This window comes from Ruditapes philippinarum, unplaced genomic scaffold, assembly GCF_026571515.1.
Source record: "Ruditapes philippinarum isolate M1 unplaced genomic scaffold, ASM2657151v2 ctg1324_1_1_1_1, whole genome shotgun sequence".
NCBI classification, from domain to species: domain Eukaryota; kingdom Metazoa; phylum Mollusca; class Bivalvia; order Venerida; family Veneridae; genus Ruditapes; species Ruditapes philippinarum.
The window spans coordinates 226451-240733 of record NW_026859461.1 but is presented as its reverse complement, the minus strand read 5'-3'; the positions used below and the strand labels follow the sequence as shown (position 1 = coordinate 240733).

The following is a 14283-nucleotide window of genomic DNA, read 5'->3' as shown; positions in this document are numbered from 1 at the left end:
CTAGTTGCTTCTTATTTTCCTTGCGAATGAAGTTATAAATACTTGCCACTCACTGAAATGTTTTCATAACCCAAGCTCTGCTTCATAATTTACCTACAATAAATAATAAAAAAGAACTAATTATGTCTGCCAAAATTTTTAGGAAACATACTGGTTAGAGAGATAACTCCTAACCCCGACACTTGATAAATATAATTATTATAACTTTGTTTTTCAACAAACAAGCACATGGTCACCTTAAAGTATAGGAGCAGGACAAATTTGTTCTTTTCTGTCTATTTTAGGTTTTACTTACTATTTTTGTTGTATAAAATTTACCAGTTGTAATGTCATCAAAAAAACGTTCTTTTTACGAAATTACAATTGACCACTGACTTGGGAAAGATTTTTGAAAAATTGTCTAAATATTCACAAAAAATAGATAAAATATATAAGATGTAAAAATAAATTATTGATGCAGATTTTCCAGTCATTTTTCCTTAAAAAATTAAGTGTCAACTTTATCTACTGTTGTGGGGTAAAAAGACCATGTTTTGTATACCTCATTCAAGACCTTAAAGAAGTACCAGATTCCATTTTCATACATAACTTTTGTAGTACATGTATAATGTAAAGTCTTTGAACTGAACTTTGTTTAGGAGGTTCAATATTTAAAATATACAGAGAAGATAATTAAGATATTGCAAAAAATATGTGATTTAGTGTCGGAGTTATCTCTCCACCCAGTATTGTTTTTTAGCTCATCTGAGCACAAAGTGCTCAATTGTGAGCTTTTGTCATCACTCTGCGTCCGTCGTGCGTCCGTGTGTCCTTCAAAAAATGGGGTCAAACTTTTCAAACAACATCTCCTCCTGAACCACATGGCCAATTGCAACCAAACTTTACAGAAATGATCCTTAGGTGGATCCCTTTCAAAGTTGTTCAAAAATTTAAATTCCATTAAAAACTCTGCTTGCCATGACAACCAATAGGAAAAACTTAAAAAATCTTCTTTTAAAGAACCCAAAGAGCTACAGCTAAGATATTGCATGAAACATCTTCTAATGAGTGTCTACCAAGTTTGTTCAAATCAAAGCCCTGGGGTCAAAATTGGCCCCGCCCCAGGGGGTCATTGATTTTCCCTATATGCATATAGTAAAAACTTAAAAATCTTCTTTTATAGAACCCAAAGAGCTAGAGCTAAGATATTTAGCATGAAACATGTTCTAATGGGTGTCTACCAAGTTTGTTCAAATAAAAGCCCTGGGGTCAAAATTGGCCCCGCCCGGGGTCATTGATTTTCCTTATATGTGTATAGCAAAAACTTAAAAAATCTTTTTTGAAAAAACCCAAATAGCTGGAGTTTAGATATTAAGCATGAAACATCTTCTAGTGAGTGTCTACAAAGTTTGTTCAAATCAAAGCCCTGGGGTCAAAACTGGCCCCCCCCCCAGGGGTGTCATTGTTTTTAACTATATGTGTATAGTAAAAACTTAAAAATCTTCTTTTAAAGAACTCAAAGAGCTAGAGCTAAGATATTTAGCATGAAACATGTTCTAATGGGTGTCTACCAAGTTTGTTCAAATAAAAGCCCTGGGGTCAAAATTGGCCCCACCCTGGGGGTCATTGATTTTCCTTTTATGTGTATAGCAAAAACTTAAAAAATCTTCTTTTAAAAAACCCAAATAGCTGGAGTTTAGATATTATCTTCTAGTGAGTGTCTACAAAGTTTGTTCAAATAAAAGCCCTGGGGTCAAAACTGGCCCGCCCCAGGGGTGTCATTGTTTTTAACTATATGTGTATAGTAAAAACTTAAAAAATCTTCTTTTAAAAAACCCAATGAGCTAGAGCTTAGATGTTTAGCATGAAACATTCTTCTTATTGGTGTTTACCAAGTTTGTTCAAATAAAAGCCCCTGGATTAAAATTGGCCCTGAAGGGGGGGGGGGGAGTAGATCATTGTTTTTCATTATGTGTGTAGTAAAAACTTCTAATGGGTGTCTTCTAAGTTTGTAAAACTGCCCCGCTCCGGGTGCCTTTATACAGGTGAGCAACCTCAGGGCCATCATGGCCCTCTTGTTTCCTTCACCATCTGTCTGCCCAGTTGTTTTGTCTGTCTGCATTAAGCTGGTTGGGCCTTCACATGTCACAACTAATGTTGGGATTTCAACCAAAATTTACAGATGTGTGATCAGTACCATCCCTAGTTGTGCACATCCACGGCACGTTCTGCTTTGCTGCACAAAATGACCGCCAGAGCTAAAAATAGAAGAAACTTGTCGGCCTTCACAGGGCAAACTAATAGGGGATTTCAACCAAACTTTACAGGAGTGATCAGTACCATTCCTAGTTGTGCACATCCATGGCATGTTCCACTTTGCTCCACAAAATGGCAGCCAGAGCTAAAAATAGTAAAATCCTATTCAGCTTTCACAGGTCAAACTACTTTGTGATTTCGACAAAACTTAACAGGAGTGATCAGTACTATTCCTAGTTGTGCCCATCGCTGTCATGTTCCGCTCTCCTGCACAAAATGGCTGCCAGATCTTAAAATAGAAAAATCTTGTCTTGCGTTCATTAGGTCAAGCTACTGGTGGGATTTCAACCAAACTTTACAGGGGTGATCAGTACCATTACTTGTTGTGCACATTGCCAGCATGTTCCACTTCACTGCACATCATGGCTGCCACAGCTAAAAATAGAAAAATCTTGTCTGACATTCACAGGTCAAACTACTGGTGGGATTTCGACCAAACTTCACGGGAGTGATCAGTACTATCCCTAGTTGTGCATATCGCCATTTCACTTCGCTGCACAAAATGGCCACTAGAGCTATAAATAGAAAACTTTGGCCGGCTTTAACAGATAAAACTGCTGGTTGGATTTCAATGAAATTTTCACAGGAGTGAACAGTACCATCCTTAGTTGTGCATATCAGCAGCATGTTTGGCTTCACTGCACATAATGGCCAGAGCTATAAAAAGAAAATTTTAAAATCTTGCCTGGCTTTCACTGGTTAAGCTACTGGTGGGATTTCAATGAAACTTCACATGAGTGATCATTACCATCCCTAGTTGTGCATATCGTGGGCATGTTCTGTTTCACTGCAGAAAATGGCTGCCCAAGCTAAAAATAGAAATATCCTGTCTGGCTATCACAGGTCAAACTGCTAGTGGGATTTTCACCCAAATTCACAGGAGTGATCAGAACCATACATAGTTTTGGGAGACATATGTTTTTGTGACAAAAACCCTTATAGTTCATAAATAGATTTTCAAGATTTTTACGAAATTATTTCATTTTACCAAATTTTTTTAATATAAATGACTGCAATATGGATTTTTAATCAAATGAAGCAAACAAGGAAAATAATAAGTAAACTAAGTTAAGGACATCCTTGAAACGGCAGCTGCAGTTCTAGACATGACTTCTAGATCACTGAAATTGAACCTATCAAATTACATAATTCCACAGAAACTCTTCAGTCAAATGATATAAACTTAGCACAAATGATGACAAAAAGATGGCAAATTGGGCGCCTTTAATTTGCCAGTTGATGTTAATGATATTCATTGGTAAAATCCACCAATTATGACCTAAATATAAAAAGTATCACTGTAAACTTGAAAGATATAAAATTATTATGTGGTATAAATCTTGAGACTGCCTTTTCTACAGACATCCTATAAATTACAAGCTTGTAAGGAGTGGACAAATTGTCATTTGAAGTTGTTTATTTACATTGTTACTTCTTGAATATCCTTCACAATTCTTATATATCAGATCATAGTAATTTGTATAAGTTTACATAGGGAAGGGGAAGTTTTGAAGAAAACCTAAATAATCGCTTTTTTTCTGTCGTTGGGATAAAGGTGATTTAAAAAGACCTGTGTAGGATGTTCATGTGACATCGTCTTTGATATTTTATTGATCAATGAAAGATATTTACATAACATGGGATGAGTGCAAAACTGTTCTATGTTCCTTATTGTCCATGTATACATGGAATACATTTGCACTGTTACTTAAACACACCCATGTGTATGCATTATGCTGCATTTTTTATTTTCCCTTTTGATTATTTCGCCTTTAATTTAAACAGGATTAAAATGAAAGCATCAGAATTTCTATTCATCGTATGTGACAATCTCCTTCTTGTATTACTGATGTGGTTTATTTTAATTGTATAACTTGTATTTTAACTGTTATTCTCTATAAGCTAGTTTTTTCCTTCCCAAGCTAAACTTATATTTAGGACATTTAATATGCTCTCTTTCTGTATTGTATGGCACTAGTAGTTTTGCAGTTGTACAGAAAATTAAAAACAGTAAAAGTTTGCTATGTTTTTTGTGATAAGTCACACTTCTTTGTTGCCTGTCTGTCCATCTGTCCATCCAACACAAAACTTGTCCAGAACACTCTTCAAAACCCAATAGAGCAATTTCATCCAAACTTTGCAGGAATGATCAGTACCAAGTCTAGCTGTGCATTCCAGTTTAATGTTTTTTGTCCCTTTGCAAATTGAATGAAATTTTGAAAGGATTGATCGATACTTGCTTGCGCATGTATGAGGGTTGTCCCAATATTCTGTGACAAGATTGTTTAAAAGCTAACTAAAATAGATTTAATATGTTCTAAACCCATATAATAGAAATATTTTCACAAATTAACATAGAAAAATATCAACAAACAACAAAAATATGCCATAAACACCATGGCAGCTGTCTGAATCGTGACGCACATCAAACCTCAAAGATGGCGTTAAATCTATATAAGGTGCCTTTCTCAAATACTTTCAATGGCTTTCAACGCAATAATGGTCCAGCTTTACCCATAAATTGTCAATTACAGACCTAAATCATGTGGTTGTTAATGTCTGTTGAATGTTTGGATGGCATACATTTATTTTTGCTATACGCAAACTTCCGGTCTTGTTGCACCTGCTTTTAGCTGTAGGAAATAGGCAACCAAGATCGGTCTTCCTATTCGTAGTTTCCTTATTTTCGCTTTTTGTAGCACAGAACTCTGGTTCCGTTCATGCCGTTAGTAAACAAATGCTCAGAATATGTGTCTAAATTGTTATATTTGGTATATTTGTTGAAAACTGTGTCATCTCGAAATAGTCACGAAACCTGAGTGACCTTTTTACTGTGCCCCAAATTCTTCGAACATCACCATTTTAACTTTCCTATTTATCCGTATCTTGTTTGTTTTTTAAGTTATTTAACTAAAATTTTCTGAGATGTAATCAGCAGCAGAGGTAGTCAATGTGACATTGTGCAAACACATTATTAGATATTTGAAATACGTAATTAATTTTAGCCTATTCATAACAAAATGCAAATTATTTGAAGTGCGCCAGCAATTCAAACCAATGTCATTAATACTGAAAATTTCTAAGTTACTAGAGTAAATATTTTGTAAATGATTTGTTGTAATGTAAAGTTATGTGTGTGAATTATTAACAATTTGTGTTAAAAAAAATTTGTCACAGACTTTTGGGACAACCCTCATACTTTGTAACAGGTTTTTGGGTTGTTAATGATTTTTATGTTGCCTTCTAAACAGAAGCTGCTTCATGCTACAATGCAGGCACATCTTATAGGGATCACTTCTTAATCTGTCACAAAACTTGTCCAGTATACTCTTTCTCAAAACTACTAGTGCACTTTTATTCAAAGCTGCAGGAATGATTTTTACCAAATTTGGTAGCATTTACCAGTTCAGATATTTTTGTCAGGGTTATGGCCCTTGATTTTTTATTTTTAGCTCACCTGAGCTTGCTCAGGGTGAGCTTTTAGGATCTTGAATGTCTGTCGTCTGTCGTCCGTCTTTGTCCACATTTGTTCGTTAACACTCTAGTGGTCACATTTTTGCCTAATCATCATTAAACTTTGTCAGGATGCTTGTCTAGGTAATTGCTCGGATGAGTTCTAACATGGGTCATCTCGGATGAAAAACTAGGTCACAGGAGCTCAAAATAGAAAAATCTTATTAACACTCTAGTGGCTATTGTTATGATCAAAATATCCTGGAAATTGGTCTGAAAGTTTGTTTTGATGACTTCTAGGCCAAATTATGGGTCACCTTTGGTCAAAAACTAGGTTACACTGCCCAAATATGGAAAAACCTTGTTAACACTCTAGTGGTAACATTTTTGACTCAATTGTCATCAAACTTTGTCAGGATGCTTTTTCTCGGTAATTACTCTGATAAGTTTGAATATGGGTCATCTCAGATGAAAAACTAGGCCACAGGAGCTAAATATAGAAAAATCTTGTTAACACTCACACTGCCCAAATATGGAAAAACCCTGTTAACACTATAGTGGTCACAATTTTGACTCAGTTTTGACAAACTTGGTCAGGATGCTTGTCTAAGTAATTGCTCTGATGAGTTTGATTGGTCAGGTGAGCTATCTAGGGCCATCTTGGCCCTCTTGTTTAATTTTGTCTGGACTATTTGTCTTCTACTACTAATGCAATTTCAATGAAATTTTACAGGACTGATCCTTGCGCATATTTGCCAGTTTTTTTTGGTTTTTTTTGGTTGAATGAGGTTTTACTGAGATATGGCTCTTGAATAAAAAGGCATTTTTTGGCCTGTTAATGATTTTTGTGTTGCTTGCTGCAAAGTTATGGTGCAACATGCTTCAAAGAAAGTTGCCGCAACATAATTATAGGGAACAATCTCAAAACAATTTACTGCTTCATTGGCTATCATCATGCGACATGTGATCACTGATCGCACTTGTAAGTTCTGTCTTATACTATTCAATTTGAATGAAACTTTACAGGATTGATCAGTTCCTCTAGTATTTGCTTATATTAATGAGTTTTCCAGTTGGATGAGTTTTGGCCCTTGAATGATGAAACGTTTTTGCCAGTTAATGATTTTGTGTCTCCTGCTACACAGTAGCTTCAACATGCAACAAAGTAGCCGGGACAATTAGCAACAAACTGTCCACCTCAATACAATTGCTTAATTGGCTATCATCAGGTGATATTTGTGATCACTGATCACTCTTGTTTACTTTTTAATATAGACTTAAAACACAAATGAGGTTTAAAATAGAATTTTATAGCAACTGTATGACTAATTTATTTCTTTCAATTTGATTTACTGTGAAATATATTGGTCTGTTTACTTAGCATGTTACTTGTTTAAACCATGTATTTGCATTTGTTTGTTTCTTTTTACTGGGCTTCAAGACAGTATAGGTCATAGATTGGCACCGAAACAGGCTTCAAAGCAAACCCAGGTGTCAAATTTTTTTACTACCTTACCTGCTGTAGCTAAGAAATTTATAAACACATCTAACTATCACACAGGCAGCAATTCTTATACCTGAACCATTAAAGGCAACCCCTCAGCCACAAGGGTCATAGATTTGTACAATTTAGGAATACTTTTGCATTTATTCATTATCTTCACATTTCTATGTCATTATGTGAAAATTTAAGATATATTTGATGTTGTCTTTCTTAATTTGTGTTGTGCACCGCATCCTTCCTGCTTTGATTTTAGAACAGACTATCATAGTAGTTGACATTTTAGTACAATAGTCAGACAATAGTATAGTATGACTATGGTCAGACTGCACTGGCTCTATACTAATGGCTCTATACTAATAGCAAGTGCTTGATACTGATGAGTTGCTTGTTAATATTGAGATCATTTCTGCCTGTCTGAACATAAGTAAAATTGAATATGCTTTATCGGAGGACTGATGGACAGACATCTCATGTATTCCTCATGTAGTAATAGCTAGGATATGACCATTCAGAAACAAAAAAGAACAGCAAAATTTCTTATTTTAAAATCCGTAAGATAGTAAATTGTGCACCATGGTACTTCAAACTCTATAGACTAATAATAGTTTTCTCCCATAACATTATCTGCTTTAAACCATAAAGGAATGACAGTGTTTTTAATAGTGTATTTGTTTAATGTAGTGTTACAGGGACAATAGGAACTCCCTTGAGATCAAAGAGATATGAAACATGTGCTCTTCATATCATCTGTAGACCATTATGGTTGTGCATTATTGATGATAACAATAGTAAATGATAATAATCAATGTATGATCTACATGTATTCTTAATCGAATTCACCAGACTGAGTCCTTATTGATTTTTTTAACACAGATGATTTTTACTCTTTTAACAAGGCAATTAGATGTTATTATTTTTATTCATTATAAAATATGGGTCAAGTTACAGTTTTGCTGTAGACCACTTATTTTTCAAAAAGTTAAGGTGGTGGGTGATGTTATGAACAGTTTTAGTGATAGCTCTAGTTTAATCAGATTCTAAAAAATAATCAGATTATAAAAAATTGGCGAGCACTAATAAACATAATTAGTGCTCGCCAATTTTTTTAAGCCAATCACCGACGAGGATTTTTCAAATTTTCAGGTTTCAAATCTTAATAGAACAAAACGCAAGTGGGCGGAGCACTAAGCCGGTTAGAGTGCATATTGGATGTTCTTTGTAAATAAGAAAGCTACAGTCGCTTCGCAAGCTCCGCTCCTTTTTAGCTTTCTTATTTACGAAGAACACCCAATATGCACTCTAACCTATACTTATTATGTTTGAATAAGATGTAATTTGAAAAAAAAAATCCATTTGAAAAAATTAAAAAGGTTTTATGAAATGTCATGTGATTTTAATTTAAAGAAAGACTTTTAAGACTTATGTACAATTTTTGCTGTAATTTAGAGGTATTAGTAGACAGTTTATTGCAATATAAATTAGAAATATGTATGCAGCTAGTAAATGAAACTTGGAGTCCATAATTATATTTTTCCTCTTCCAATAGGGTATTTTAGTAAGTCTGTAAATAGTTTATGAATTTGTATAGAAAGGTTTGTATTACTTGTGAATAGTTTATGACATAAATAGATAATCTTATTTTGTGTAGTCATTAATTTATACGCCTGACATGTATTGCAAAACTCTTGTATCATATATGGTCATATTGCTATTACTGACATATTTTTTACCTGTGAAGAGTGTAAAATTTCTGTTTTTACTGTTTGCATATTTTTGTTGCTGCATTATTTATTAAGTGCTGTCACATTCTTTGTTATTTTATATATAATGGTTGAAACAGGAGTAAATAAGCTTATGGTACGACAGATTAAGCTTTCGCAGTTACAGATACATGTTAATCCTGCTGTCTCCACATTTACCCCATATTTGGTCTTATTAAAGCCTCTATAAACAAGTTAAATCTTACAGACTTACTTTAAACTTAACTGGTGCTCATACAAAACAAGATTTTGGTGTTTTATCCATTTGAAAATATTGAATACTAAAATATGTTACAATTACAAAATATGATAAGTAGAAATACAGCAGTGGTATGTTAAATTATAGAAAATATGCTTATGAGTTAGAAAATACTGCAGAAGTATGTAACAATTAAAGAAATATTATGGGTGGGTAGATACATGTATGTTAAATCATAAAAAATACTAAATGAGAAGAAATGCTGCAGATGTATGCTACACTTATAGAAATATGCTTATGTGAGTTAGTAAATACTGAATAGTGTGTAACAATGATAAAAATATGCTTATGTGAGTTAGTAAATACTGAATAGTGTGTAACAATGATAGAAATATGCTTATGTGAGTTAGTAAATACTGAATAGTGTGTAACAATGATAGAAATATGCTTATGTGAGTTAGTAAATACTGAATAGTGTGTAACAATTATAGAAATATGCTTATGTGAGTTAGTAAATACTGAATAGTGTGTAACAATTATAGAAATATGCTTATGTGAGTTAGTAAATACTGAATAGTGTGTAACAATGATAAAAATATGCTTATGAGTAAGTAAATACTGAATAGTGTGTAACAATGATAGAAATATGCTTATGTGAGTTAGTAAATACTGAATAGTGTGTAACAATGATAGAAATATGCTTATGTGAGTTAGTAAATACTGAATAGTGTGTAACAATGATAAAAATATGCTTATGTGAGTTAGTAAATACTGAATAGTGTGTAACAATGATAAAAATATGCTTATGTGAGTTAGTAAATACTGAATAGTGTGTAACAATGATAGAAATATGCTTATGTGAGTTAGTAAATACTGAATAGTGTGTAACAATGATAAAAATATGCTTATGTGAGTTAGTAAATACTGAATAGTGTGTAACAATGATAAAAATATGCTTATGTGAGTCAGTAAATACTGAATAGTGTGTAACAATTATAAAAATATGCTTATGTGAGTTAGTAAATACTGAATAGTGTGTAACAATGATAAAAATATGCTTATGAGTTAGTAAATACTGAAGAGTGTGTAACAATTATAGAAATATGCTTATGTGAGTTAGTAAATACTGAATAGTGTGTAACAATGATAAAAATATGCTTATGTGAGTTAGTAAATACTGAATAGTGTGTAACAATGATAAAAATATGCTTATGTGAGTTAGTAAATACTGAATAGTGTGTAACAATGATAAAAATATGCTTATGAGTAAGTAAATACTGAATAGTGTGTAACAATTATAGAAATATGCTTATGTGAGTTAGTAAATACTGAATAGTGTGTAACAATGATAAAAATATGCTTATGTGAGTAAGTAAATACTGAATAGTGTGTAACAATGATAAAAATATGCTTATGAGTAAGTAAATACTGAATAGTGTGTAACAATTATAGAAATATGCATAAGAGTAAGTAAATACTGAATAGTGTGTTACAATGATAGAATATGCTTATGTGGAATAGATACTGAAGTATGTTACAATAACAGAAAACTTCTAATGAATTAAATACTGCAGTAACATGTTATACTTATGAATAGTAAATACTGCAGTAACATGTTATACTTATGAAAAGTAAAGTAAATACTGCAGTAACATGTATAATTATGAATAGTAAATACTGCAGTAATATATTGTACTCATGAATAGTAAAGTAAATACTGCAGTAACATGTTATACTTATGAATAGTAAATACTGCAGTAACATGTTATACTTATGAATAGTAAATACTGCACATGTTATAGTTATAAATAGTAAAAACTGCACATGTAATAGTTTAGAATCATAATAATACTGCAGTACCATGTAATACTTATGAATAGTAAATACTGCACATGTTATAGTTATGAATAGTAAATACTGCAAAAACATGTTACTCTTATGAATAGTAAATACTGCACATGTTATAGTTATGAATAGTAAGTACTGCAGTAACATGTTATACTTATGAATAGTAAATACTGCACGTGTTATAGTTATGAATAGTAAATACTGCAGTAACATGTTATACTTATGAATAGTAAATACTGCACATGTTATAGTTATAAATAGTAAATACTGCAAGAACATGTTATAGTTATGAATAGTAAATACTGCATATGTTATACTTATGTATAGTAAATACTGCAGTAACATGTTATACTTATGAATAGTAAATACTGCACATGTTATAGTTATGAATAGTAAATACTGCAAGAACATGTTATACTTATGAATAGTAATACTGCAAGAACATGTTATACTTATGAATAGTAAATATTGCATATGTTATAGTTATGAATAGTAAATATTGCACATGTTATAGTTATGAATAGTAAATACTGCAAGTTATGAATAGTAAATATTGCACATGTTATAGTTATGTATAGTAAATACTGCAAGAACATGTTATACTTATGAATAGTAAATACTGCAGTAAAATGTTGCAATTAAAGAAATCTGCTAATGAATAGTAAATACTCTGTAATATCTTTCAGTTACAAAAATCTGCTAATGAATAGTAAGTATGAGGGGCATATTTTAATTAGTGGCAAAGGCAGCGCGTTTTTATAAATAAGTCATGATTAGTCGAGTCCTTCAAAATATACACCATGGACCTCAACACACTTTTCCAGCTTCAGAATCCATTCCAAAAACAGCATTTTTGAACTGTTCTTTGGGCATACTGTTTATATTGTAATACAGTTACAGAAATCTGCTAATGATTAGTTGAAATACTCTGTAATATCTTACAGTTAAAGAAATCTGCTAATGAATAGTAAATACTCTGTAATATCTTTCTGTAAAAAACAGAAATCTGCTAATGAATAGTAAGTATGAGGGGCATATTTTAATTAGAGTCCTTCAAAATATACACCATGGACCTCAACACACTTTTCCAGCCTCAGAATCCATTCCAAAAACAGCATTTTTGAACTGTTCTTTGGGCATACTGTTTATACACTGGTAGAGAGTGCTTCCAACGGCACTACAGGTTTTGAAGTGGCGGCCGTGAAAGCAAGATTTGATGTATGGATTTAACCAAAAGTCACAAGGAAAGAGGTCAGGACTATAAGGGAGATGTAGCAAAACCTCAATTCTCTGCTCCTCTAAATAAGCTTGAACCAAGGCTGACCAATACACAGGTGCATTTTTATGAAGTAATTTGATCCTGCCAACCCCGGACCTTGGGTTGTTTGTAATGTAGTGATTAACTACAGAAGTGAGAACATGGTAAAATATTCCAGTGACACAACCCCTCTCAGGAATACACTCGGAGGCACTTATAATCTGACACTGACATTTTTCTGTATAAAAAGGTTATTTGTGAACAGAATTTGTTCAAATTTGGACTTTACAAAATTCAACATATCATACTAATACTACTTGGAATTATATTTACAATTCATTGATAAGAAAATAGAAAAAATAGCAAAATAAATAGGCTACTGTAAAATGAATAATCACAAAATCACTGTAAAAATTGTAACACAATGAACAGTTTCTGAATCCCATTAAATCTGTATGTTCACCAGTTCTAACACTTTGTATATCCTCCTTATTGGCTATAACAAAGTAAACATGATCTGCCTCACAGTGCTCTATTCCTAAATAAGGGATTGCTCGTGTTTCAGCAAATTGCGAGGAGCTTTTGGCCGCTTTTTCACACACCTGTTCAATTCAGCCGACAAGTGTGATGTTTAGATCTGGTGACTTGGAATGCAGGACTTGCTGGAACTCGAGGAAGCCCTTATTCCGGAATGGAGAAATATTCCCCAGCCTTCGCTACGTCATAACCATGAGACAGGTGTTTACACTTTGTTATAGTCATGGGATGACACAGAAAGTATTAGAACTGGTGATTATACAGAATCAGTTGGATTTAGAGACTTTTCATTGTGTTACGATATTTACAGTCTTTTTGTGATTTTCATTTTGCAGTAACGTATTTGTTTTGTTATTTTCTCTATTTTCTTGTTAATGAATTGGAAGTAAAATTCTAGATAAATAAGTATGATATGTTGAATTTTGTATGTTCAAAAACTGAACAAAATCTGTTCACAAATAACCAAGTTATATTGAAAAATGTAAGTGTCGGGTTATAAGTGCCTCTGAGTGTAGTGACACCGGCCACTATACCATACTGTCAAAAAAATAGAGCATAACGCTTTAATGCTCTTGCTACATGTAGATCTAGCAACAACTGGGCAGTCGCTGTTTTCACCTACCCACATTTTGTTAGTGAGTTTATTGTCAGGCTCAAAAACATAAGCCTATCCCCTGTGACAATTTCTCTCAGGTGTCTCGATCTTTGAACCTAGTCAATAAGGCCAAGGCTTTTTCAACCCACTCCTTTTTCTGGTCAGAAGTTAGCAAAAATTAATGTGGGATCCAACAGGCACACACTCTCCTTAACTTTAACTTTTCTTTCAAGATAAAAAACACATATGACACAATAGGGCCAATATATGTCACCTATCTCCTCCACAGTATATCTTACATATTTCATCAACTATAACTTTGACAGTGCTGATGTCTTTTTCAGAGGTAGTGGAAATTTGCCGCCTAGTGTTGGGATTGTACATAAAAAATTCTTTACTTACTCATCTGGAGTTGTGCAGCTTAAAGTTTTAACATATGTTTGTAGAAAGGTAAATATTTACTCGGGAAAACGGATATTAAGCAAACAATGTTCAATAAATGGACAAATAGAAGAAATTGAAAGAATATGAATGATATCAAATTACAAATAGATTTAACTTCTGTATTACAAAAAGATTTAATTTCTGCCTATTATTATATGTAGGTCATAAGTAGATGATATAAAGATTTAACCTTTATTTACTATATTTATGTAACTGGTGACTTGTCAAGCTTTGAATTTAAAATAATCTTGCACATAAATTTGCAAGGATTTCACCATGACAGTAGAGAGTCTGGTCTGACTGCATAGATATGATCAGTCATGTGTAATTCATTGTGTAGCTGATGCTTTTTCAAGCCTTTATATGCCATTCATGGGTGCACCATGTTTT

The 14283-nt window shown here is 32.9% G+C and overlaps 1 protein-coding gene across 10 annotated transcripts in view; it reads left to right on the top strand.

Moving 5' to 3' along the window:
• Nucleotides 1-14283, top strand: part of LOC132756595 (transcription initiation factor TFIID subunit 1-like) — a 91566-nt gene that overhangs the window by 40214 nt on the left and 37069 nt on the right. The window contains exon 1 of one of the 10 annotated variants that reach the window (XM_060747704.1): nucleotides 13794-13899. The exons of the other annotated variants lie outside the window; for them this stretch is intronic. The gene's annotated coding sequence lies outside the window, so the exon portion shown is untranslated. Of the gene's footprint in view, nucleotides 1-13793; nucleotides 13900-14283 lie in introns of those variants that run through there. 10 annotated transcript variants of the gene reach the window in all.